This window comes from Pelodiscus sinensis, chromosome 2, assembly GCF_052426305.1.
Source record: "Pelodiscus sinensis isolate ZL-2025 chromosome 2, ASM5242630v1, whole genome shotgun sequence".
NCBI lineage: Eukaryota > Metazoa > Chordata > Testudines > Trionychidae > Pelodiscus > Pelodiscus sinensis.
In genome coordinates, this window is record NC_143053.1 from 15,046,404 (window position 1) to 15,071,748 (window position 25,345).

The following is a 25,345-nucleotide window of genomic DNA, read 5'->3' on the forward strand; positions in this document are numbered from 1 at the left end:
CTTTTTCCAGTTTTTTTTGTCAGAAGAGGCTTTTCCGACATTTGGCCCATCTAGATTGGTCCAAATGTTGGAAAAGACCCTTCTTTCAGAAACCACTTTCTTCCTCATAGAACGAGGAATACAGGAGGTTCTGAAAGGGCACGTTTGCTCTTCTGCAAACAAAACAAAAAAAAAAAAAAAAAAGCAGACCCGCAAACGTGTTCCCTGGACGTGGCGGAGTTTTTTCAGGATCCCTCTGGTATCCCAAAATAGCCCCACAGTCTAGCCATACCCTATTTTGAGACATCTCTTATCCCGCATGGAATGAGATTTACAGGGATGCCTAAATAGCGGGGTCCATTATATTTTGCAATAGTAAATGTGTTCAAAAGACACAGAGTTCGAAAGACACCTCTGGTATCCTGACATAGCCTTGCAGTGTAGACGTACTCTTTAGTCTTGCAACCCATGGGATCTTACCTACCAGCTCTCTTAGTTTACTAAAATCTGCCTCCTTGAAATCTATTATCTCTGTTTTGCTGTTCTCCCTTCTACCATTCATTAGAATCATGAACTCTGTGATTTCATGGTCGCTTTCACCCAAGCTGCCTTCCATTTTCAAATTTTCAACCAGTTCCTCCCTATTTGTTAAAATCAAATCTAGAAAAACTTCCCTCCTAGTAATTGTCTCCAATGCAGTACAAGAACTTACTGGATAATCTGTGCCCCACTATTTTAGTTTCCCAACAGAAGTCTGGATAGCTGAAGTCCTCCATCACCACCAACTCCTGCGCTTCAGTCCAAATGTATTCATTTTTAATATAAAAAGCAACACAGAGAAATTCAAACCAAACAACCAAAATAAAGAAAATTGTCCTGATCGTGACTAGATACACTTTTCCCTCTACTCATGATCCATGCTGATCCGTATTTCCAGGTCCAGTTTACTCTCATGTCCAATATTTCTTATAGGAATGATAATTCTGGTCCCTGCATCTGCTCTCTCCAACCCTTAATTGGAATACACACGAAGAAAGAGCGGACTTGGTATCTATATCCAATTCACATTTCAGCTCTGTACATACCTTCATTGGTTCTTCTGGCTTCTTGCCAACACCCTTGCTAGCTAGCTGAGTTTAACCCCTTAGTCACCGGGTGCTGGCCAACACTGCTCCTATCCATCACAGCATCTTTGCAGGAAATATTTATATATTTTGCAGGCTCTAACTGTCAATAGGAAAAAGTAACAATCTTTATTGTCAAACACTTGTTCAAGAGAATACCGTCTTGCAAAGGGAAGAGGAACTTGATTCACTTCAGGCAACTAAAGAGGTTGACAGGATTAATACAGTAGATGAAATTGAACAGGCTTCTTAAAAATGAAGGAGATCTTTACATCTAAAGGCATTCTACATGAGTGGATGGGTAGCTCAAATGAAAGCCACTGAGGCAATGATAGTAAATTTTCAGAATATAATTGAATGCCTAGAAGATGAAACTGTAGCAGGATGCAGGACTAGTAAGGCTGTACGTTGAGCACAAAGCAACGTGTCTTTGATGGTGTGGCTGTTTTACCTCCATCATTTATTATGGCCACGACCTCAGAATCCTTCAGTCAAAAAAAAAAAAAATTGACCCGTTCTAAGTCCTCTGGACATTTGAGAGCACTGCAGATGAGCTCAGATCTGAATAAAAGTGTGAAGACATTTGTAAAAAGAATCTCAGAACAGATGGGAAGCAATGAGTTTTAAAAATGGTTTTGAACATGCAAACTATCCAAGCCATCGAAAGAGATGTGTATGCCACGTACAGGATGAATTTGAATATAATTCTGTGCTACAGCAAAGGATGACAATCAAAAGAGATGTTTTGAGGTGTAAGACAATAGGATCGGGACCTAACTTATTGATTTGAGGGATTTCAAGAAGTAACTACTCTACTTGGTTTTCTCCAACCCAGTCAACTTCAGAATATAACTTCAGAAGCATCAAAGGAGATTATTTTTAAACACATGGGGGAAAATGCTCATGCTTTTCTTTATACTTGGTTCATGACATTGTCTTTCAAGATGTATTATTTTACAAGAGATAGGGAGGTATTCAGTTTGTCACTTGGAGTGAAGATCTATTTGAATTTCAGAATGTCAAGTTCTTCTTGATGTTTTTCCAGAAATGAAAGTGGTGTGCTGATTTTTTTTCTCACCCTACCAATTGTAGTGTCTAGGGCTGAATGCACTATGAGCACGCTAAGACGCGTCCAAAACATGTATTCATGCTGTCACAGACCCAGCAGTGTGACCTCACTGTTCTTGAAATTTAAGACAGATGACAACAAAATTGGAACTAGACAGTATTATAGAACAACTAACACTGTGTGGGTTGGATTCCACTTTTATTTAGGCTTGTGGTTTTTGTTTCATTTGATTTTATCTATTTATTTATTTTACTTTTATCTCTAAAAATGCCTAAAGTGATATCACCACTGGGCTCAATGCTGCACGTTTGCTCACCCTTACCCTGCCCCTGCTCTTAAAACCTGTTTCCCTTCGTGTATGTCTACCTGGTGATGCATATAGCAGACACAAATGAATCAGGGGGAGCCCTATGCCTTTTATTTCATCCCTCTGCCATGCAAACCAGGCCCCAACTGGGCCCATAGTTTGAGACTCATACAGCCTTCCACTCCAATCAAATCTGGTGTCATTACTGAACATCTGTATTTTAAATGATTTTAAGATGAATATTTTCTGTGCTAAAAGGTGATGCCAAGGTTGTTTCAGGGTGCTCTTGCCTTCAAATTATTATCAGCATGCTGCTGAGTTACTCAAACTCGACACAGTTCTGTTTCTCAAATTGTCATGATTGCAGCCAGTAAATGCATGTCAGTGCTGTGGCTACAAAAAACAAATGCCCGCTACAGAAATGAGAAATGCCTGGAGTATATTAAAAAGCCGAACTGTTAGAGGAGACTTGGGCCAAGAAGGATGAACTTAATTTGTTTTTAAAGTAATACAAGATAACTTTGCACTCATAGTACATCTGTTTCCTGTAACCCATTAATGAGCCGATATACTGCCTGTGTCAGCTCTGTTCCCCTACCCTGTACTCTTTCCTATTGCCCGTGTAAGAAAATTACTTGTACTGCCAATAATTGGCCAGATCCTCAACTGGGGTGAGTCAGAGTAGCACTGTTGAAATAAAGATTCAAGACAACGGTGCTGCATCGATTCACACCAGTTGAAGATCTATGAACTAAAAGGCTCTTTTCTTTTTTAAAACGAACATGTGGGAATGATCAAAAGAACTCCGGTCACAGTGCAGTTATTTCTCTGGTGTTCGTTTTCGCTAAGTGGGGCCGTGTCCCTGGGAGAACAAGCAGCCGTTACTAGTTGAATTCCGAGCTGACTGTGCTGAGTTATCAGGGTGAAGCACCTGGATGACTGTTAATAGAACCCTTCTCTGTCCCTGCTCATGCTTCTGAAAAACAGCAACGCCCTTCAGCAACTGCTGAATCACCTACATAAAAAGTCATATGACAGTCTCCTCCCTCCATGGGGGCTCTTGTCTGCTAAACTCTGTTTGTAACGACTTACTTATGGACACTACCATTATTTCTCAGGCCTCTCTTTTTTTGAGCAAGAGATAAAATCCAACCATGATCCGTTAAAAATAAGCTGAAGAGAATGGGATTTTTACAAGAGTTGAATTCAAGAAGTAAAAGGTTCTCTGCAAGTCCCTGAAGAGATTTTTATTGAAAGGGGAAGCTATGTGGGGTTTTCCTCTGTTCCCCCCCAAACCACATAGATTAAAAGGATGATCACTCCCACTTGAAAAACAAAGCTCTGCTTTTGACGATTGGTGCTTTATTAGTTTCAAATGAGGCATCAACCCTAGTCTCTGCCACATGGCCATTAGAGATGACATTTTCAAAAGCATTCCGCACTGGCCTGTCTGGGCTCCCATTGATGTCTGTGAGAGTTTTATCAGAAACTTCAGATTTAGGCCAGTGCTAAGAGCTTTTGAAAACTGCACCTCAAAAGTTGCTATAACATTTCTGACACAAGTGGGAGCGTGAACCTTAGGTTGTGAGCTTATTCTGAAATGGATAATGTTTCCCTGAGTAACTCACTCTTCATTTTCAATCAGATTCAATAGTTTACCTCCTCTTCCAAACTACATGGTGTAGTGATACCAGTGCACTGTTAAGCTGCTCCCATATTACACCCCAGATGTGGCTTGGGTTCAATTATGAGCAAAATGATTCCTTTGCCTAGAGAGTCCTGAGGTCTATTGGGAAGAGAACCAGTTATGCTAATGAAGGCAGATTTCAGTGGCTGTCTTTGAAAGTAATTACGTTGCCTCACCACCAAAGGGCTGCAGGAGAGGGCAAGGATATGGGAAAGTACCATGCTGGTGAAATTCTGTCTTGGGATGCATATTTGTATCCTCCCAAACTTTCCAATGGGAACTGCACCCACGAACCTGAGCTTTGGCTCCAATGTTACAACATATCCTCAGCTATCGTTGTGTTGAGATCATGCCTCCTGCTGCTGCTAGGAGCATCCGTGGTGTTACTAGAGTTAAACCATACATGAAATGTAGAAAAAACGACTTAGCCATTTTAGCCTTGGCTCAGGAAGATACGTCTTGTGGTGGGAAATGTCTTGCTCCAAATAGCAGGTCTCCAAAAGTGTTCTGCACCTCTGCAAACCCTCCCCGAACTGGGTAGCAACAACATAGGTGTAGCAATCCTGACTCGGTAACTACTGACTTGTGGACAGTGTTGTTCCAACTTCTGCTGTGGGATACGGGACCAATTCCAGCCCTGGTGCTGAAGGCAGATCCTGTCTCCATTACTCTAGCTGAGCCGGATGGAGCTTGGTTCAGGGACTCTCAGATCTTGGCATAGCACTCCAAAGGCACAAGCTGTGCTTTTATATCTGGATTGCCTCATTTGGATACTGGTTTCTTTTGTGTTTAAATTTCCTGCTTTCATAAACCTGTGGATAATATCCCCCTTTTTTTTAAATAGAGAAAATCCATTTTTTACAGTATTAATTAAATCAACTTCTACTAATCTTTCCTATATGAGAAAGGGATATTTTGAATTTCTCTTTAAATCAGAAACCCCTTAAAAGAGCTCGGTTGCCTTAACACTCTCACTTGTATTTTTAATCATGTAAGAAAACTAGGAAGTGCTGCAATTTGGGGGGGGGGGGGGGCAGGCGTTCCTCTGGCTTTCAATGATCAGTATATACATAATTCAGTATTAACATTTTTAATGCGCTTTAGATTGCACAGCCAAGCCACCATAGATGCGCCTTTGAAATATGCAAATCCTTTTTGTATGCAACTCTCGACATATTTTCATATTCGGGATTATGTGAAACCTTTTTGTGTGCCTCTAATATATGCTAATCTTTGTTTCCTTAAAAACACTTTTCTAAACTCCAGACATAAAGCCGCAATTTGTGCTCCCCTGGAATCCGTCATCTCTGCAGTTCCTCTCCTGTGGCTGTTGGGGTCACCACCCTTGTGTCAAAGGCAAAATGATACCAAACTGGGTGGGATTGCAACTTCTTTGGAGGATAGGGACATAATTCAAAATGACCTTAGCAAGTTAGAGAAATGGTCAGAGGTAAACAGGATGAAGTTTAATAAAGAGAAATGCAAAGTGCTCCACTTAGGAAGGAACAATCAGTTCCATACATACAAGATGGGAAGTGACTGTCTAGGAAGGAGCATGGCGGAAAAGGATCTAGGGGTCATAGTGGACCACAAGTTGAATATGAGTCAACAGTGTGATGCTGTTGCAAAAAAAGCAAATATGATTCTAGGTTGTATCAACAGGTGTGTTGTAAGCAAAACTCGTGAAGTCATTCTGCCGCTCTACTCTGCACTAGTTAGGCCTCAGCTGGAGTACCGTGTCCAGTTCTGGGCACCACATTTCAAGAAAGATGTGGAGAAATTGGAAAGGGTACAGAGAAGAGCGACAAGAATGATTAAAGGTCTAGAGAACATGACCTATGAAGCCAGGCTTCATGAACTGGGCTTGTTTAGTTTGGAAAAAAGAAGATTAAGGGGGGACATGATAGCGGTTTTCAAATATCTAAAAGGTTGTCACAAGGAGGAAGGAGAAAATTTGTTCCTCTTGGTTTCTGAGGACAGGACAAGGAGTAATGGGCTTAAAGTGCAGGAAGGGAGGTTTAGATTGGACATTAGGAAAAAATTCCTAACTGTCAGGGTGGTCAAATATTGGAATAAATTGCCAAGGGAGGTGGTGGAATCTCCCTCCCTGGAGATATTTAAGAACAGGTTAGATAGACATCTGTCAGGGATGGTGTAGACGGAGCTTGGTCCTGCCTTGAGGGCGGGGGGCTGGACTCGATGACCTCTCGAGGTCCTTTCCAGTCCTATGATTCTATGATTATTGACTTTGGTGGGGCGGGACTGGGCATGAGGTGCTGAACTTGACTTTTGATCACACACCCTTTGTAACACTTGGAGGGGGAGGAAATGCACACAGCACATTCTGGGCCAAAGTGGTCATGCTTTACAGGAAGGATACCTTCATAAACCATCCATTAAAAACGAATACATGATTTTATACGTGGGTGAGTTAATCTTAGTCAAACTGTCATTGTTTGTTCTACAGTTCAGTAGATCAACAGGTGGCATATAATGCCCTTGACTTATATGGGTTAAAGATCGTGATGTGCATGACAGACTTTTCCAGGTCCTGAGCATGAGGGAGAGCTAGGCTTTGAGCCTGCAAGAAGGTGTGGGGCCTCAAGCGGAAGGGGCATAGCTAGGGGCAGCCTGCCCTCAGTGCTTCTCAGACTACACCATGCTTCCCCCATGTAGCCTTCAGTGCTGTTAGGACTGCACCTCATGGGGCTCCAGCAGCAATTTCAAATCCTAGAGCTCTGAGCCCTTTTCAATCCCTGGAACCTGGAGCAACTGCCCTCTTTGCCCCTGTCCACTTTACAAACTCTTTAGCATGTAGCCCCTACATTTTAAAAAGGATGTGCCATGGATCACCTGCTTTCTGTTTGGCACACACTGCCTCCCACAAACACCAGCTCCACGCCACCTCATATGCAAATGCTGGTGTGTGAGCACTGGAGATCGTGGGTGGGTGGTTTGACACGTGCCTTGGGGAAACTGTCTTGTCGTACACAGAACACACATCTCTGGAACGTAAGACGTGCAAAACTGAAATCACACCCGGGTTAGTCAAGGAAAAAGGCCCTGTGGTGATACCAAGTCTAACTCATGAAGATGCAGTGTATATAATGAATACACCTTTAATGCGGCCTCGAGGTAGCTGGTGTAATTATTATAAGACAAGAATTGTCAGTTTACGGAGAAACAACCAAGCAAAGAATTATTAGTTCTCATTTCAAAGCAGAGACGTGTGGGTAATCCTAGATTGGATGGCCAGGGATGAGCGCATGGGCCAGACAGTCTGACTCCTTGTGCGATTAGTCAGTACAAAAAGACTGCCTCAGCTTTGCCTGTTAGTGGAGGGCTGCTAGTATCACAGGAGCTGCTACCTAGTTTCTCAGTTCAGGCTTATAAACTCAGTGTGCAGCCTGATTTGCCGGCCTATCACCACGTGGGAAGGTGGGAGAGGAAAGGGATGTACTGAAGGAGTTTCTGATGACATATCTGTAGGGCTCTACCAAATTCATGGCCCCTATTGGTCAGTTTCATGGTGATAGGATTTAATAGCAAAATTCATGATTTCAGCTATTGAAATCTGAAATGTCCTGGTGCTGAAGTTTTTGGGGTCCTGACTAAAAAAGGAGTTGGGCAGGGGATTGCAAGGTTATTGTAGGAGGGATTGTGGTTCTGCTACCCTTCCTTCTGTGCTGCTGCTGGCCAGGAGCCCGCCTCAGAAGGCAGAGCTTCTGCCAGCAGCAGCACAGAAGAAAGTGCCCTTCCTTCTGTGGTGGTGTTGGTGGGAGATTCCCTTCCAACACAGTCTGACACCTTTCAGCATCAACCCAGAACTATCCTCACTTACAAGTGTGTGCCTGGTGTGTCTCCCAGATGCGAGTTTGTCAGTTCTCAGCTGGCACTTAGACGTTGGCCAGAGCCAGCCCTTTGCTCACCAGCATCACAGCTTGCTCCTGAGACTGATGTGTTGGCACACGGATGGCATTTGCATGAAGCTTTGCCAACAAGGGCTGCAGACTTGGCTGTGCCTTGCTCCGTTATAGGCTCAGTGAGCTAGTAAAAGGTCAGAGGGCGGTTAGAGGAAGAAGGAGAGTTGTATTGTTCAGTTATATTGTGTGTCGTTTTTCCATATAGGCTGGCCTAGGTTGGCATGTGGTTATCACACCACTAATTGGTGTTGATCTAAAAGGGCAACTTACTCAGCTTGCCAACTGTCTATAAATGACACTGACCAAGGGTTTAACTCCAGTGATTTCAATACTTCATGTGTCTTCTAGTCACAACTTATTTCACTGACTCCTAGCCTTGCCTGGTGAACAGAGCTCAGGGAACAAGATGGATTCTCTCCTGCCTTGTGCATTATCAGAGCAGTGGTGCTACCTTAATGACTGAGGGCAAAAGGAATCCTGGATGGGTGGTGATGAGTTCAGAAGCAGAAAGGCCACCGATGGATTTTAAGATCCAGGGTTGACTGTGGTGCTGGAACAGTTTTTGGAGTAGGAGTGCTGAGCTTCCACCCTGCCCTTACGCCTGTCAACGCCCTCTAAAGCTGGGGCAGGCCACCAGGACCCCAGGCCCAAGGGCTGGTGGCACTCTCGGCCAGCGGCCAGGACCCTGCATGCAAAGTTCAATCTTCTGACTTGTAAATAGCAATTTGGGACCAGGGAGGGAGACTAAATGACAGAGAGAGTCACTTTTACTGAGTCATTCTTCACGTAGAGCCTCATCTAAAGCCGGATGGCTTTGGGTCAGCCCCCTTAAGAACGTGTGGTTGCCAGCAGTGTATTTTATGATGTACCTGCAGAAGTGCTATTTACACTAAACAATCTGTTCCACCTTGTATTTAGCTGGGGCACTCCGAGGCCCTTTCCCAGCCCTGAAGAAAAGCTCTCTGTGCCTCCTAAGCTTGTCTCTCTCACCCACCTTGTCTCTAACTTCTTTCGGGGTATTCCCAGTAGAAACGTAAAATCCTGGTTAATCAGTTAACTGATTAAACATTAGGTTAACGGGCTAACACAGGCAGGGAGCTTCTCCACCCCCCTCCGGTTACTGTTTAACCATTTTGGGTGATGCTTACCAGTTAACTGGTTAACCTTTCACATCCCTAATTCCCAGCTCAGATGACCGGAGGGGGAATTTGGTCTAGAAATTAGGCTGGCACTGTATCGATGGGGAGGTGTAAGCTTACCTGATTCTTTTCAAGGTTTGCTCATTAGCCCTGCAACTTGACCAAGGTTGTGTCCGCACTGCAGCTGGAAGCGTGCCGCCCAGCCCGCGATCACAGACATGCACTAGCTTTGCTCAGGCCATCACGCTAAAAATGGCAGGGTGGACATTGCGGCGTGGGAGAGCCACATGAACACGAGCCTGTTGGACCCTCTGGGTCCAAGGTTGGGTGGTGATCACATGCCACAATGTCCACACTGCTCTTTCCGAGAGTGCTAGCTCGAGAGAAGGGAGAGTGAGTCTGTCTAGATAGAAGCCAGCCCTTGCAGAAGTAGCTGCTAAGTATACAGGGGCGGGGAAAGCTGCTGCGTCTGCTAGCCTCTTGCTCCACCTGTTTGGACAGAACGTGTCTGCACTCTCCAGCCAGCAAGAGCGGTTGCTGTTTGCGTGCAAACACCCAGATTCTTTTGGTTCATGCCAAAAGCCACAAGGGGGGTTTCCCTAACAACCCCGTTCTGTGATGTGCTCTGAAGTCTGCCTAGTTAGATTTATTTTCAGGAACCAGGTTTCCCACGCAAGTTCCTATTTATCCTGTGCAGAGTGGTGGGCGAGAAGGCTCTTCACTAAACCTGACCGGCAGCTCTGCTATGCGTATAATTAAGCAATGCCAGCACTCAAGTGCAGATTAAATCACCAGGCACAGAAAGCTCCTATCTAGCTGCATAGCCTGGGCCTGCTACAAAGGGGTGAGATAAGCATTGATTTATTCAGACAGCCAACCTCCTGAGAGGCTTAACCCTGACTCTCCAGAATCCACTTCCAGTTCTTTCCCATTCATTACGATGGGCACAATGATGCCAGCTTCTCTTCCCAATACCTTTCTCCATCTTGGAAAAGACCTGAGAATGGCTGCCTTCTAACCAAACCGCTCTCTGCATTTCCTCAGAAGGTCGGACGCTTTGAGATTGTTTGGCTTCGCAGGGATCATGAATTGGTGTCCCCTCGGGTTCCACCGTTTTAATCAATCTAGAGGTTAGACAATGACCGTCTAGCCTGCTCTGTATGTGGTGATCCAGCTTCACGGTGACCATCAAAGAACAGCCTGTGTCACAGTGCAGTAGAAAGCAGGGGCGGAGGGAGGCAGGGGATGCTTCCCACAGACTAGAAGGACGATTGGACACTGCGCCACTTGTTCCATAGTTGTGGATGTTCAGTACAATTGCATTTTAGCTTCTGTTTTGACTCCACCCTCCTCCCCTCAAACTACCACTGGTGTGGAAAGGGAGGGGCCATTATTAAGCTATTACTGGGGAAATCCTCTGTGGCTTAATTAAACTGTCACATGGGAAAGTTCTCCAGCAATATTGTGGCAGTTTGTTTTTACTGAATGTGTCGGAGATGATTCACCCCTGACATATGTAGGTGTGCATAATATGAGCCGTGCGTAGAAATCTGCCACCGAGAGTATAGGTCTTGCAATCATCTGTGGCTCTCAACGGTTTCTTGCTTTTCAATGCGGCTATGTCTCAAATGGAAAAACGGGTGTGTCCTTAGCTCAGGTTAGCTAACCCACATTAGCTAATGGGTTAAAATAGCAGCAGAGACACAGCAACTCTGATTTCAACTCAGGCTAGTGGCTCACGTTAAAGCTTACAAACGAGCCTGTGCAGCTAAGCCCAGTACAAAGCCAGATTGCCATGTCTTCACTGCTGTTTCACCCAAGCTAGCAAATTTGAGCTAAAACACACTCCACCCCTTCCCCACTAAGATGCCACCATGTTTAATCAAAATGTGTCCATGCTGGCTGGAACCGAACTGTGGTCATCCCCCCTCATGCTCCTGCCGTTGGAGATGAAGGAGAATCTCCTTTGGCTGTTAGCAGAGTAGCCTCTGTGGCCTAGGAAATCAGATCGGTATAATGACATTGCTCAGAGGTATGAGAAACCAACACCCTGGAGCAACGCATTTTGACTGACCTGACCCCTGGTACAGACAGCATGAAGTCAATGGGAAAATTCTCTTGTCGACCCAGTGACTGTCTCGTGGTGACTTGTGCCCATGGGCGAACCCATTGGCTGTGTCTTTCTTGAAGCACAACCTGGGTGCAGCTTAGAGGAGCAGTTCTCAGTCTATTCAGCAGAGGGCAGTCTCTCTCTCTCTGTCTCTCTCTCTCTCACTCTCACTCTCTCACACACACACACACACACACACACACACACACACACTTCATCTCCATCACCCCAAACCCTAAGAGTATGTCTATGGTTATGGTGGTGCGTAGAGTACAGACACTGCTCTTAGCCCACGTATAAATAGCCGTGCCATTGAGGTGCTGCTTTGACAAGTGGAATAAAGGCACACCAGATCCTTAGAGCCATATGTGGTGCTCTACACACCCAAGCACTGCCTTCCTCCTCTGAACCAGCATTTTTAGTGGTGTAGCCTCTCCCTGCAACCCTAGATTGAAACCCTATAAAGATGAATCCAAGCTTCACTGGATTTTTTTAAGAAAACCTTAAAACCTCACATTAGCACTTTCTCTCCCAGCCTGGTTAATGAACTCCACATGGGGAGCATAAACACAGCCAGCTGTAAGTCTGACCTACTGACAGTGTTTGTATGAGTAATGGTATCCAATGTACTGTCTGGCTTTAAAATGTACAGTCCCATAAGATTACACATCACTGTGAAATGTTCACCCAGCTCAGGAAAATACAGGGCTATTTAGCTCTTGCTTAGTGCTGTGTGAATGTGAACATTAAGTACTGCTCTACCACAAGGCTGGGGCCTGCTTTGGTGTGGAAGCCCTTTGAACAGATAGCAGCTGTCCACCAGTACATAGGCCTCTTCAGGCTTCACTGACTCAAATCCATTTTCCCCCTTGATATATTCCAAGCCCTGGTATTCCATACCCCAGAGGTATCCCGAAATAGCTACCCCGTGTCCTTTGAACGCATCCGCTATTGCGAAATATTGTGGATGTGCTATTTCAGCATCCCTGTTAACTGCGTTGCACGAGGGATAAGGGATGTCTCAAAATAGCGTGTTATTTCTAAATTTGGCGCGGTGTTGATGCAGCAAATTTTGAAATAGAATTGAAATAAGATACGCAATTGGCATCGCACCAATTGCATATCGTATTTCGAGCTAAAGGTGCAGTGTAGACACACCCTAAATCACATAGGCAGGGGAGGGGATTAACTCTCTCAGAATGGTCCGTGGTTCTGCTCCAGACCTCATGGATCTTCTCAGAGGCTCCATGCCTTTACACTGCCTATTGCGGTGCCTGTTGCTTAGCCCAGCTCCTTGACAGCTGGGGAATGGACACTGGACTAGGGTGGAGGTGACTACAGAAAAGCCCGAACCGGTGGGGGGGGCAGTTTTCCTCTGGGGCTTGTTGTACTTCATGCATCCTGGCTCCTCCACAGCCATGGATCACTGACCCTATGGAAGGTGGGATGCAATTCTGGAGTGGCAGCTCAGTCTCCTGTATACTGACTTTCATTAGGTCAGGAAAGGATCGTCACAGAAGGCACCATCCACACCTTTTATCTTGCCCATGCCATTGGCCTCCTGCCTTGTAATTCCTTTATTTATCTGTGTGTTTTTTATAGCCAGCTGATAACATGTTCCATCCTTCTGGTCCAAGACAGCAGGCTGGAAAATCGAATCTGCCTCCAGTGATAACACAGCAGCATGCAAAGCCAACTGTTCACATCCTGTTTTAATGTCAAATCCTGCTGCTTCTTCCATTATGTAGTAAGATAATGGAGCAAATAATTAAGCAAAGTCCGGTCTGTACACATGGAGCAGATAAAGCTGACTACAGTAATTCCTCTGTTAACACTATACATGCATTTCTGAAAATTTTCGTGCTAAGCGATAGCGTGCTATGCAGGGTCAATTTTCCCATTAAAAATAATGGAAAAGGTAGGGGGTTGCTTTTCGGGTAGTGGTGATAAAGTCAATTTTTGTTGGTGCTGTGTTGTCAACATCAACATTGGATATCTAGCGACATAAGATATCTAGCAACACAAGTCGCTGCGGTTTGTTAAAACACAAAGTGAGTGGGCAAGTGAGTAAACAAGTGAATGAGCGAAGGAGCGCTGTGACCATGTGAATTCATCCACTCATGCGTATTACCACTGTTTTCACCAACTTATACTGCTGCGCAAAGAAGTCCACTACTTGATTATTTTCGTGTTATTTTGGGGACAGTCGTGTTATTTGAAAAAGTTCCCTAAAAAAAAATCATGCTATTGTGAAAACGTGTTAAGTGGGCACGTGTTAAACGAATAATTACTGTATTACTTTATCACTTTGTCTAGAAGCAATCACATTAAACCAAGCTAATAGCTTTCTTTGACGGGTAGCAAGGCTTGTGGAGGGAGGGAAGTAGTAGATGTGGTATATCTTGACTTTAGTAAGAATTATGATACTGTCTCATGTGACCTTTTCATAACTACAACCTAGATTGAGCTACTATAAGGTGAGTGGAAAACCATTCCCAGAAAGCAGTTATCAGTGGTTTATAGTCATGCTGGAAGAGAATATCCAGTCCCACAGATATACATTTTGGGTCTGGTTCTGTTCAATTTCTTCTTCAGTGAGTTAGATCAGTGGGTTAGAGCTGTCAATCACAATCGACTGGTCGATCCTGGGAGTCTCCCAGTTGATCGTGCTCGGCACTTGGCAGACTCCCTGCCTGCCCTAGCCCCACACTGCCGACCTGTTTCCAGCATGTCCCTGAGTGTGTGGAAGGAGTGCAGGAGTCTCGGTGCACTGCTCTTGCCTGCAGGCACTGCAACCCACATCTCCTATTGCCTGGGAACAGGAAACTGTGACCAACAGGAACTCCTGTTGGCAAAGAAAAGTGAACATCATTCTGGGCTGCTCTGAACCACTGACCGCTGTTGGTCAATTCTGCAGCCTCACAATCTGCCTATAAGAAACACGAACCTCCCACACCTGAGCTGGAGAAGAACCCGAGAGCAATGTTGACAGTGTAGGGCTAGCTTTGTGCAAGAGCCAGGGCCTGATTATGATGATTATTACTAGAAGACTATCTAGCACTGCCTCGGGCTGGGGCCAGCCCAGGACAGGAGAGGCTGCATGGCCTGCCTGGCAACTTTGACCCGGGACCAACTGGCCCAGGGCATGGGTTGCTGTGCAGCATGGTAGGCGGCTGCTCCCTGGGTAGTACTGCTGTCCAGCAGCTGCTCTCCGGGGCTGGAGTGCTGGTTGCCCTCTGTGGTCATTCGTGAGTCTAACTTTCCCTGCTATCACACCCCTTCCTTCCTGTTTAAGGTGAAGCAGTCACATTCCATGCACATCCCATTGTCCTGGCACAACCAAACCCTGCCCTCACTCTAGTTTAGAAGAAGAGGAAGCTGCATACCACATTTGACAGTTCCAGCTCTTACCATTTAGGAGGAGTTCTTGAACAAACGGACTCACAGATGGACAGACACACAAACATACAAACTCTCTAAAATATATAGGGGTACGTCTATACAGCATGCTTATTTCAAGATAAGCTATTTTGGATTTTTTTTTCCCAAAATAACTTATTTTGAAATAGCACGTCTACACTGCAGGGAAGCCTCAAAATTAGTCCGAGGCAGGCTTCCCTAATGTGGACATGCTACCTCGATTTAGAGCCCCAGGGGGCACTGGGGAATAATTACTTTAAATGGCCCTAGGGAGGAGCTATTTCAAAATAACAGCAGTGGAGTGTCCACACTCCTACTATTCCGAAATAGCTATTTTGGAATGAGCATTAATCCTCGTGGAATGAGGTTTACAGATTTTGAAATAAGCCAGCTGCTATTTTTAAATTATTTTGAAATAACGGAATTGTGTAGACACTCTTGCATTGTTATTTCAGAATAATGTCAGTTATTTCGAAATAACTGTGCTGTGTAGATGCACCCTAGTAGATTGGCATTACTGTAGCATCTAGAAGCTGCAAGCATGAAGCAGGATCATTTTGTGCTAGGTGGTGTATCCTGCACAGGATAAGAGAGAGAGAGAGAGAGAGAGACAAGCAGCTCATGCAGCTGGGGGTTCACTGTGTCCCCGAAGGCAGCACCACAGGGAGAAAACCTGAGGGAGGGTGAGGAGAGGCCTTGGTGCCACAAGTCAACAGCTCATGAAGCTGAGCGTTCCTTTTTTTTTCTTCCCAATGAAATGGCTTCCACAGAGTCCAAGCCGCATTTAGTTAAGGGAGATTCATGCTCCTGATTTCAATGGAACGCTGCAAAGGGAGGACAGACTCTCCCTTAATTGCACAATTTATCTAACGTAGCATTATCTAATTTATCTACAGAGGCAGCAAGGTGTGTGGGGGAACTGCGAGTAGTCAGGTAGCCTAGGCTTATCGGGTAGTCAACTACTCGCTTACATCCCTAGTGAGAACCTACGTCAGTGCTAACTGTCTTCCTTGAAAAAACTCATTTGTGCTCTTGTTTTCTGTACCACATTGGGGCAGGGTAGAAAGAGAGAGGGAAAAAAAAGCTGTAGCCATGAATTTAACTCTAGGTGGTGGTGTTTTGGGTTTTTTAACTGAATAATAATATGCACAGAGGATTAACTTCTACTTTCTTTTATGTCTCTACAGCCTCACTGAAGTTATTGTTGTTACAAGGTGTAATTGAGAAGAATTTGGCCTCCACCACAGAAGGAAGGTAAGGAGAGGCGTTGGTGTGCCTTCATTTGTAAATTTGACACTTTTAATCAAGATTTGAACAAAGACATGAACTGGATATTCAACACCCTGAGGACATCAAAAACTAAGTATTTGGCACACTGTTTGCCTCTTTTAGCAGAGACACTCTAAGGGTACTTCTACACTGGAATGCTATTTCAGGATACCGGAGGTATCCCAAAATTGCTACCCTGCATCTACATAAGCTGCCCGTTATTTCAAAATATTTTTTGAAATAATGGGCGCGCTTTTGCCATCCCAGTAAACCTCGTTGCACTAGAGATAAGGGATGGCTCTAAACACGCCAAATTTCAAAATAAGCTATTTTGAAATAAAATCAAAATAAGATACGCAATTTGCGTAGTGAGTTTAGGGTGAAGTATAGATGCACCCTAATTGACAAGGGTTTTTTTCACCTTCTCTTTCTCTCCCCATCCCCTCTTTTTCTGCTATTTATTTGTACCTCTGGACCCCTTGCTACATTCATCTGAAGAAGTGGTTGAGCCCATGAAAGCTTATTAGCCTATCTACATTTTTTGTTAGTTTCTAATGTGCTTCAGTACCATTCATTGTTTAAGTTTTGGGGGGTCAATATCTCATGAAGCTTATTGTTCCATTTTTTTTCTCTCCTGATGACAAAGGGCTTCCACAGAGTCCAAGTGGCCTCTAGTTTAAATGTGAGGCAGGATTATAAATTTAATTGAGCAAATTAGTCTTCTAAGAGCTATGCAGGTTGAACCGCTCTAGTCCGGCATTCTGTGGTCCGGAATGGATTTTGTTATCTGGATGTCCACTTTTCATGGGTGTGGCCAAGTTTCCCATAATGATGTCACCATGGTAAATGTGGGAAAGCTAGAATGTTATTTTGGCATAGTAAGTGTCACACTGACAAATTACACTTAATTTAAAAAAGCATCAATTTTTAATTATTTTCTCTCAAACTAATTTAAAATCTCAGAAAATTCCTTCTCTGCATGGAGCAACTCCCATAACATAGAATCATAGAATCCTAAGGCTGGAAGAGACCTCAGGAGGCCATTGAGTTTTGCCCAAAGCAGGACCAACCCCAGCTAGATCACCCCAACCATGGCTTTGTCGAGCCTGGCCTTAAAAACTTCCAGGAATGGAGATTCCACCACCTCCCTAGGTAACCCATTCCAGTGCTTCACCTCCCACCTAGTGAAATAGGTTTTTTCCTAATATTCAACCCAGCCCTCCCCCAACTGCAGTTGGAACCATTGTTCCTTGTTCTGCCATCTGTCACCACTGAGAACAGCCTCTCTCCATCCTCTTTGGAACTCCCTTCAGGGAGTGGAAGGGGGATTCCAAAGAGGATGAAGAGAGGCTGTTCTCAGTGGTGACAGATGTCAGAAAGAATAAAATAAGATTCAGTCTGGAAAAATCCAGGCTAATATATCTGTGTTGGGGGTGGGGAGAGAGTAGTCTAAAAGACAGATGTTCCATGAAATGTGCAAAGCCGGGATTCTAGTGGACAACATGTGATTTTGCAATACAAATAGCAGTTAAAAAAAACCCTCCAAAACAGATTATATTTCCTGATTCAGCACCACCCCTAGCTGGTCTTGAACCAGGGAATCTGCTGGACATGGGGAGGTCAGTGCCAGCACCTCTCATGCTGCCAGCTGCAGGGCCTACTCTGGTGGCCGCAGAGGGGCAAGCATTGGGGAATGGGAGGGCATTTGGGGGAAGATGCAGGATGACTGTGGAGCCTCACAGCTGGAGCAAGGCGTGCAGCCCTGTGGGGCTTCACAGCCATGTTGCCTCATTCCCTGGGCATCCTCCTGTTGCCGCCCCTTCCCCGCCCTCTCTGAGCTTCGGCACCACCCATAAGGCTATTTGCAGCCCTCCGGAAGATCTGGGAGGGTGGAGTAGGAGTTGTAGAGCACAAGGCCTGGCTTTTCCCTGTGAACGCTCCATCCTGGGAGCACCCACAGGAATGCCAGACCACAGATGTCACTGGACTATAGAACTCCGGACTACAGAAGTCTCACCTGTACTGTATTGGGCAGTAGAAGCAGAAACATACCGCTCATATCCTAGGACAGCATAACAGTTCTGTGAGGCTACGTCTACCCTACAAGTTTTCTTGGCAAAAAATATGCTAATGAGGGACTTATTTGCATGAGTCGCAATCTCATTTGCATATTTTCTGCCAATCCATTTTTGTGCTGGAGTTTTTGAAAAAAAAAACCCAAGCAGTGTGGACAGGGCCGGCTTTAGGCCGATTTCCCCCAATTCTCCCGAATTGGGCCCTACGCCTAAGAGGGGGGCCCTACGCCTAAGAGAATCCCCCGTGTCCCCGTGAATCGGGCCCGCACTTCCTAAAGCCAGCCCTGAATGTGGACATCTTCTTTTTGCACCAAAACCCCCTTTTTCCGCAAGATCGGTATACAGGCAGTCCCCAGGTTACATGGATCCGACTTACATCAGATCCCTACTTACAAACGGAGTGAGGCAACCCCACACTAGCTGCTTTTCCCCCTAGCAGACCAGGGAGACACGAAGCTAGCGCCCGACCCAGCAGACTAGGGAGACGTGGAGCGGCTTTTCTCAGCAGACACCTCAGCTTGAGAATAAAGGACTGAGGGAAGTGAGGTGTGGGAGAATAAAACTGAGCTCTGGAGAAATGTTTGGCTGGAGTTTCCCCTACAATATGTACCAGTTCCGACTTACATACAAATTCAATTTAAGAACAAACCTACAGTCCCTATCTTGTACGTAACCCGGGGACTGCCTGTACCTCCTTTTTTGGGGCATAAGGATCTTGCAAAAAAAGTGGGTTCTGTGCAAAAAGAAAACATCCACACTGCTTGGGTTTTGCGCAAAAACCCCAGTGCAAAAATGGATCAGCAGAAAATATGCAAATGACATTGTGACTCATGCAAATGAGTCCCTCGTTAGCATATTTTTTTACCGAGAAAACTCGTAGTGTAGACATAGCCTAAGGGTCTGTAAGCAAAGGGCCTTAGGTTGTTTTTTTAATTCTAGGGAACCAGATAGTTTTGCTACTTGTGGAGAGAGCTGAGGAAAGAACTTGGGGGGCTGGAAGGTTTGACTGATGCGATGCAATTAAAGGAGCCATGCATGTGCTGCTGGAGTGAGTGGTGATCAAAAGGGAACATGAGCGCCTGCTGGGGTTGTAACATCCCCCGAAGGATGAGGAGTCATTTCGGCTGCTGTCACTGGGAGTAATGGGATTAAATGAACTACGGCAAATGGAGAGAAGATGCTGCAATGATGGACTCTAACAGTCTGAGGGATAGTTTGCAAAGAGAAGCGGTGGAAGCTCAGTTAGAAATAGGCATTTGAAATTGAACCGGCCAGGGGCACTAGTGCATATTAGGAACAACCCAGCCATGACAGAGGAAATGGGCTTGAGTATTTATACAATCACACTAGAATGCAGGGCTCTTTTATGCTGACAACCTCATCTTTCACTGCTTCTTTAGGTTTTTAAAAAGAACAGAAGAACCTAGCAACTAGATTTAGTCCTTTTCGTCACCACCAACTTTTCTTCCCCCTTTCTCTAAAATGGTGGCTTTCATACTTGTAGCCTCAATCCTGATACTAAACAGAGACTTGCTCTGCTGTCTCTTTTTTGTCCATAGACGCCAGCCTGCTGAAGGTTAAGTGCATTAGGACGCATGCAGAAGGACTGAAGGCATTGGCGATAGGGAATTTAACTAGTTTTGCCGATAACAGTAGCTGATCCTGTGCTACACTGGGACAATTGCTCAGAACTGTCAGGGTCTGTCTACATGAGGAAATTATTTCGAAATAACAACTCCCAAAATAAGTATTTCAGAATAGCATGTTCACACTACGGGGAAGCCTCGAAATCAGTCTGAGCCAGGCTCCGTTATTGTGAACATGCTCCCTTGACTTAGAGCCCCAGAAAGCACTGGGGAGTAATTATTTTAATTACTCTAGGGAGTAGTTATTTCAAAACATCAGCAGTGGAGCATCCACCTAATTCTATATGTGAAATAACTATTTCGAAATAAGTGTTATTCCTCGTGGAAAGCAGGAATCATTATTTCAAAATAACCAGCTACTTATTTCGAAATAACAGGCTTGGTTGTGTGAATGCTCTGCTTGTTATTTTGAAATAACTCCCCTTATTTCAAAATAACTTCCTAAGGGCTACGTCTACACTGGCATGATTTTGTGCAAGAACTCTTTTGCGGAAGAGTTCTTGTGCAAAAACTCTTTCAGAAGAGAGTGTCTACACTGGCATGTGCCTTTGCGCAAGAGATGTGCTTTTGCGCAAGAGCATCCATGCTAGTGTAGACGCTCTCTTGCTCAAGAAAGCTCTGATGGCCATTTTAACCATAGGGCTTTTTTGCGCAAGAAATTCATGTTGCCTGTCTACACTGGCCTCTTGCACAAGAACAGTTGCACAAGAGGGCTTATTCCTGAGCGGGAGCATCATAGTTCTTGTGCAAGAAGCCCTGATTTCATCCATTAGAATGTCAGTGTACTTGCGCAAGAACTCGCGGCCAGTGTAGACAGGCAGCAAGTTTTTGTGAAAAAGCAGCTGCTTTTGCGCAAGATGGCACCAATGTAGACACAATGTAGCCCTAGTGTAGACCAGGACTCAGTACGTCCCGTGTCACCACCTGAATCAACATTACTTCCATGGGCCTCTGAAATTAACCATCCCAGATAGTCTTTTTGGGCTGAGGACATCCAGCCACAATCATAGAATCATAGAATCATAGAATAATAGGACTGGAAGGGACCTCGAGAGGTCATCGAGTCCAGCCCCCCGCCCTCAAGGCAGGATCAAGCTCCGTCTACACCATCCCTGACAGATGTCTATCTAACCTGTTCTTAAATATCTCCAGAGAGGGAGATTCCACCACCTCCCTTGGCAATTTATTCCAATATTTGACCACCCTGACAGTTAGGAATTTTTTCCTAATGTCCAATCTAAACCTCCCCTGCTGCACTTTAAGCCCATTACTCCTTGTCCTGTCCTCAGAAACCAAGAGGAACAAATTTTCGCCTTCCTCCTTGTGACACCCTTTTAGATATTTGAAAACCGCTATCATGTCCCCCCTTAATCTTCTTTTTTCCAAACTAAACAAGCCCAGTTCATGAAGCCTGGCTTCATAGGTCATGTTCTCTAGACCTTTAATCATTCTTGTCGCTCTTCTCTGTACCCTTTCCAATTTCTCCACATCTTTCTTGAAATGTGGCGCCCAGAACTGGACACAGTACTCCAGCTGAGGCCTAACTAGTGCAGAATAGAGCGGCAGAATGACTTCACGAGTTTTGCTTACAACACACCTGTTGATACAACCTAGAATCATATTTGCTTTTTTTGCAGCAGCATCACACTGTTGACTCATATTCAACTTGTGGTCCACTATGACCCCTAGATCCTTTTCCGCCATGCTCCTTCCTAGACAGTCGCTTCCCATCTTGTATGTATGGAACTGATTGTTCCTTCCTAAGTGGAGCACTTTGCATTTCTCTTTATTAAACCTCATCCTGTTTACCTCTGACCATTTCTCTAACTTGCTAAGGTCATTTTGAATTATGTCCCTATCCTCCAAAGAAGTCGCAACCCCACCCAGTTTGGTATCATCTGCAAACTTAATAAGAGTACTCTCTATCCCAATATCTACATCATTGATGAAGATATTGAACAGTACGGGTCCCAAAACAGACCTTTGAGGAACTCCACTTGTTATCCCTTTCCAGCAGGATTTAGCACCGTTAACAACAACTCTCTGACAACGGTTATCCAGCCAATTATGCACCCACCTTATCGTGGCCCTATCTAAGTTATATTTGCCTAGTTTATCAATAAGAATATCATGCGAGACCGTATCAAATGCCTTACTAAAGTCTAGGTATATGACATCCACCGCTTCTCCCTTATCCACAAGGCTCGTTATCTTATCAAAGAAAGCTATCAGATTAGTTTGGCATGACTTGTTCTTCACAAACCCATGCTGGCTATTCCCTATCACTTTATTACTTTCCAAGTGTTTGCATACGATTTCCTTAATTACCTGCTCCATTATCTTCCCTGGGACAGACGTTAAACTGACCGGTCTATAATTTCCTGGGTTGTTCTTATTCCCCTTTTTATAGATGGGCACAATATTTGCCCTTTTCCAGTCTTCTGGAATCTCCCCTGTCTGCCATGATTTTTCAAAGATCATAGCTAAAGGCTCAGATACCTCCTCTATCAGCTCCTTGAGTATCCTGGGATGCATTTCATCAGGACCTGGTGACTTGCTGACATCTAACTTTCCTAAGTGATTTTTAACTTGTTCTTTGTGTATCCTATCTTCTAAACTTACCCTCTCTCTGCTTGTATTCACTACGTTAGGCACACCTCCAGACTTCTCGGTGAAGACCGAAACAAAGAAGTCATTGAGCATCTCCGCCATTTCCAAGTTCCCTGTTACTGCTTCTCCCTCCTCGCTAAGCAGTGGGCCTACCCTGTCCTTGGTCTTCCTCTTGCTTTTAATGTATTTATAAAAGGTCTTCTTGTTTCCCTTTATGCCTGTAGCTAGTTTGATCTCATTTTGTGCCTTTGCCTTTCTAATCTTGCCCCTGCATTCCCGTGTTGCTTGCCTATATTCATCCTTTGTTAGTTGTCCTAGTTTCCATTTTTTATATGACTCCTTTTTTATTTTGAGATCATGCAAGATCTCTTTGTTAAGCCAAGCTGGTCTTTTGCCATATTTTCTATCTTTCCTACACAGCGGAATTGTTTGCTTTTGGGCCCTTAACAACGTCCCTTTGAAATACTTCCAACTCTCCTCAGTTGTTTTTCCCTTCAGTCTTGCTTCCCATGGGACCTTACCTACAAGTTCTCTGAGCTTATCAAAATCTGCCTTCCTGAAATCCATAACCTCAATTGTGGTGGTCTCCCTTCTACCTTTCCTTAAGATCATGAACTCTATTATTTCGTGATCACTGTCCCCTATACTGTCTTCCACTTTCAAGTTCTCAACTAGTTCCTCCCTATTTGTTAAAACCAAATCCAGAACAGCTTCTCCTCTGGTAGCTTTTTCAACCTTCTGAAACAGAAAGTTGTCTCCAATGCAGTCCAGAAACTTATTGGATAGCCTGTGCCTCGCTGTGTTAGTTTCCCAACATATGTCTGGATAGTTGAAGTCCCCCATCACCACCAAATCTTGGGCTTTGGATAGTTTTGTTAATTGTTTAAAAAAGGCCTCATCCATCTCTTCCACCTGGCTAGGTGGCCTGTAGTAGACTCCTAGCATGATATCACCCTCGTTTTTTACCCCTTTTAGCTTAACCCAGAGACTCTCTACACAGCTATCTCCTACGTTCATCTCCACTTCAGTCCAAGTGTGTACATTTTTAATATACAAGGCAACCCCTCCTCCCTTTTTTCCCTGTCTGTCCTTCCTGAGCAAGCCGTACCCTTCCATACCAACATTCCAATCATGCATCCCATCCCACCAGGTTTCTGTAATACCAATGATATCATAGTTGTATTTATTGGTTAGCAATTCCAGTTCTTCCTGCTTATTACCCATACTTCTCGCATTTGTATATAGGCATCTAAGATACTGATTTGATCTTGCCTCCCTGTTGTGCCCTGACCCTCCTTTCTCCTTGCCATTATAGGCCGTAGTCCCCCCCATTTCCAACCCATCTCCCAGTCCCGCACATTCAGCACTTACCTGTGGGCTTTGCTCACCTGCCCCTGACAAACCTAGTGAAAACATCCTGCATGCATAAAACCACAAAATCCATTTCTCTCCTTGCAATGTCAATAAAAGCTAGGAAATCAGACCTGTTTTGTCTGAAATGTGCCTTCTTTTTCCCTCTCCCCTCCCCCACCTCGAGGTAAGTGGCTGAGGAGCGTGAAGGGGCTGAATGAGAAGCCGATGAAAGTGGATGGTGTTCGGGCGCAGGAGGCTGCTCAGACCCCTTCCTCCTGTTCTCTATGTGGTAGCTCAATATGAGGGCAGGGTTAAACACCTATCCGCATCGTTAGCACTGCTAGCTCCCTTTTGGCAGATGTGCCCCACACTCTTCTGGAGGGCAGGCTGCAGCAGCACCTCCTATGGAAACACTCAGGTTTTCAAGATTTATAGATGGCTTGTAGGAGGTGGAATAGTTTTCAGGATGCTGAAGCAGTTGGCTTCATTGAGTCTAATGCCAGATTGGTACATTGAAGGCTGAACTGTTCTATCCACGTATGGAACAGGCAGTGACATTAGACACTACCCCACCATAACCAGACATTGGACCTCTACCTTCACCTGAAGGGTTCATCTCTATGTATAAGGAGGCGGCTCTGTCTCCATCTCCCGCCAGCCTTTGATCTTTTGCTTCTGACTGTCAATACTGCCAATTAATTCCCACCATGAGGAAGTATGTGCGCGTGTGTAGGGGGTCTTTGGTTCCATGGACAATTGTCCACTTGAAGGTGAGCCCATCCAAATTCATAGAGAAGAATTTTCAGATGGTGAGAATTTTTACCACCGTAAGGACTGAAATGGTGAGGCAAAAGTCTCGAGGCAAAAGACTAAGCAGGTGTGTCATCACATTGCCAGTCTCATGAGCCAGCTTTAGTATGCATACTCTTAAAAAACATGATCAAACATAGGAATTAGTAAACAAAATGTATTAAATAGGATGTCCGGTGTATATTTATACACTGTGAAAGGTCCGTGCTAGTTCTTCTGGTTTCTCGCCTGCCTCACAGTGCTATAAAAGGAGATCTGATTATGTGTTTGGAAATAGTGGCGTCAAGTATATCAACAAAAAGTCTAAATTTGTGTTTTTTAACTCACCACTGAATTTTTTAAAATCCTGGCAAACGTTATATTTATTCTGGAGGCCAGAGTAGATCTCTTGTCTAAACAATACTCACTTTACAATTTTTTCCCCCATTAAAGGCTCCTTTTTCCCTTTTAAAAACAAAACAAAAAACAAATTTAAACTTTTAAAAGGGAGTTTTGGTTAAGTATTTTTTAAGAGTCTGACTTCAGCAGCCTAGCATGAGAACAACTACATGATCCAAAACTGAGGATCTAATTTCATGACTGGCGGGGACATGTGTGTAAGTGGAAGGAGGTGTTGGTTTTCACCACAATTTTCAATTTCCTTTAAAGGTGGATTATATATTTATTTTTGCATTTATTTGGGGAACATGCAAATATCTCACGATAGAAAACTTGAAATAGGGATGTAGAGAATTCTGCTTTGTCTGAAACAGTCTGGGCCAGCTCTAGCCGGTGTTAGACTCTGTAGCCTGAATTACTTTACCTTGTTGACCTCCCTGAATCTC

General features: G+C 44.5%; 1 protein-coding gene across 6 annotated transcripts in view; it reads left to right on the forward strand.

Annotated features, from left to right (window-relative positions):
* The window catches only part of ST3GAL1 (ST3 beta-galactoside alpha-2,3-sialyltransferase 1), a 158,246-nt gene that overhangs the window by 80,931 nt on the left and 51,970 nt on the right, over nucleotides 1–25,345 (forward strand). For all 6 annotated transcript variants that reach the window (XM_006123533.4, XM_006123530.4, XM_075920091.2 and 3 more), the window contains exon 2: nucleotides 15,946–16,012. The gene's annotated coding sequence lies outside the window, so the exon portion shown is untranslated. The remainder of the gene's footprint in view (nucleotides 1–15,945; nucleotides 16,013–25,345) is intronic.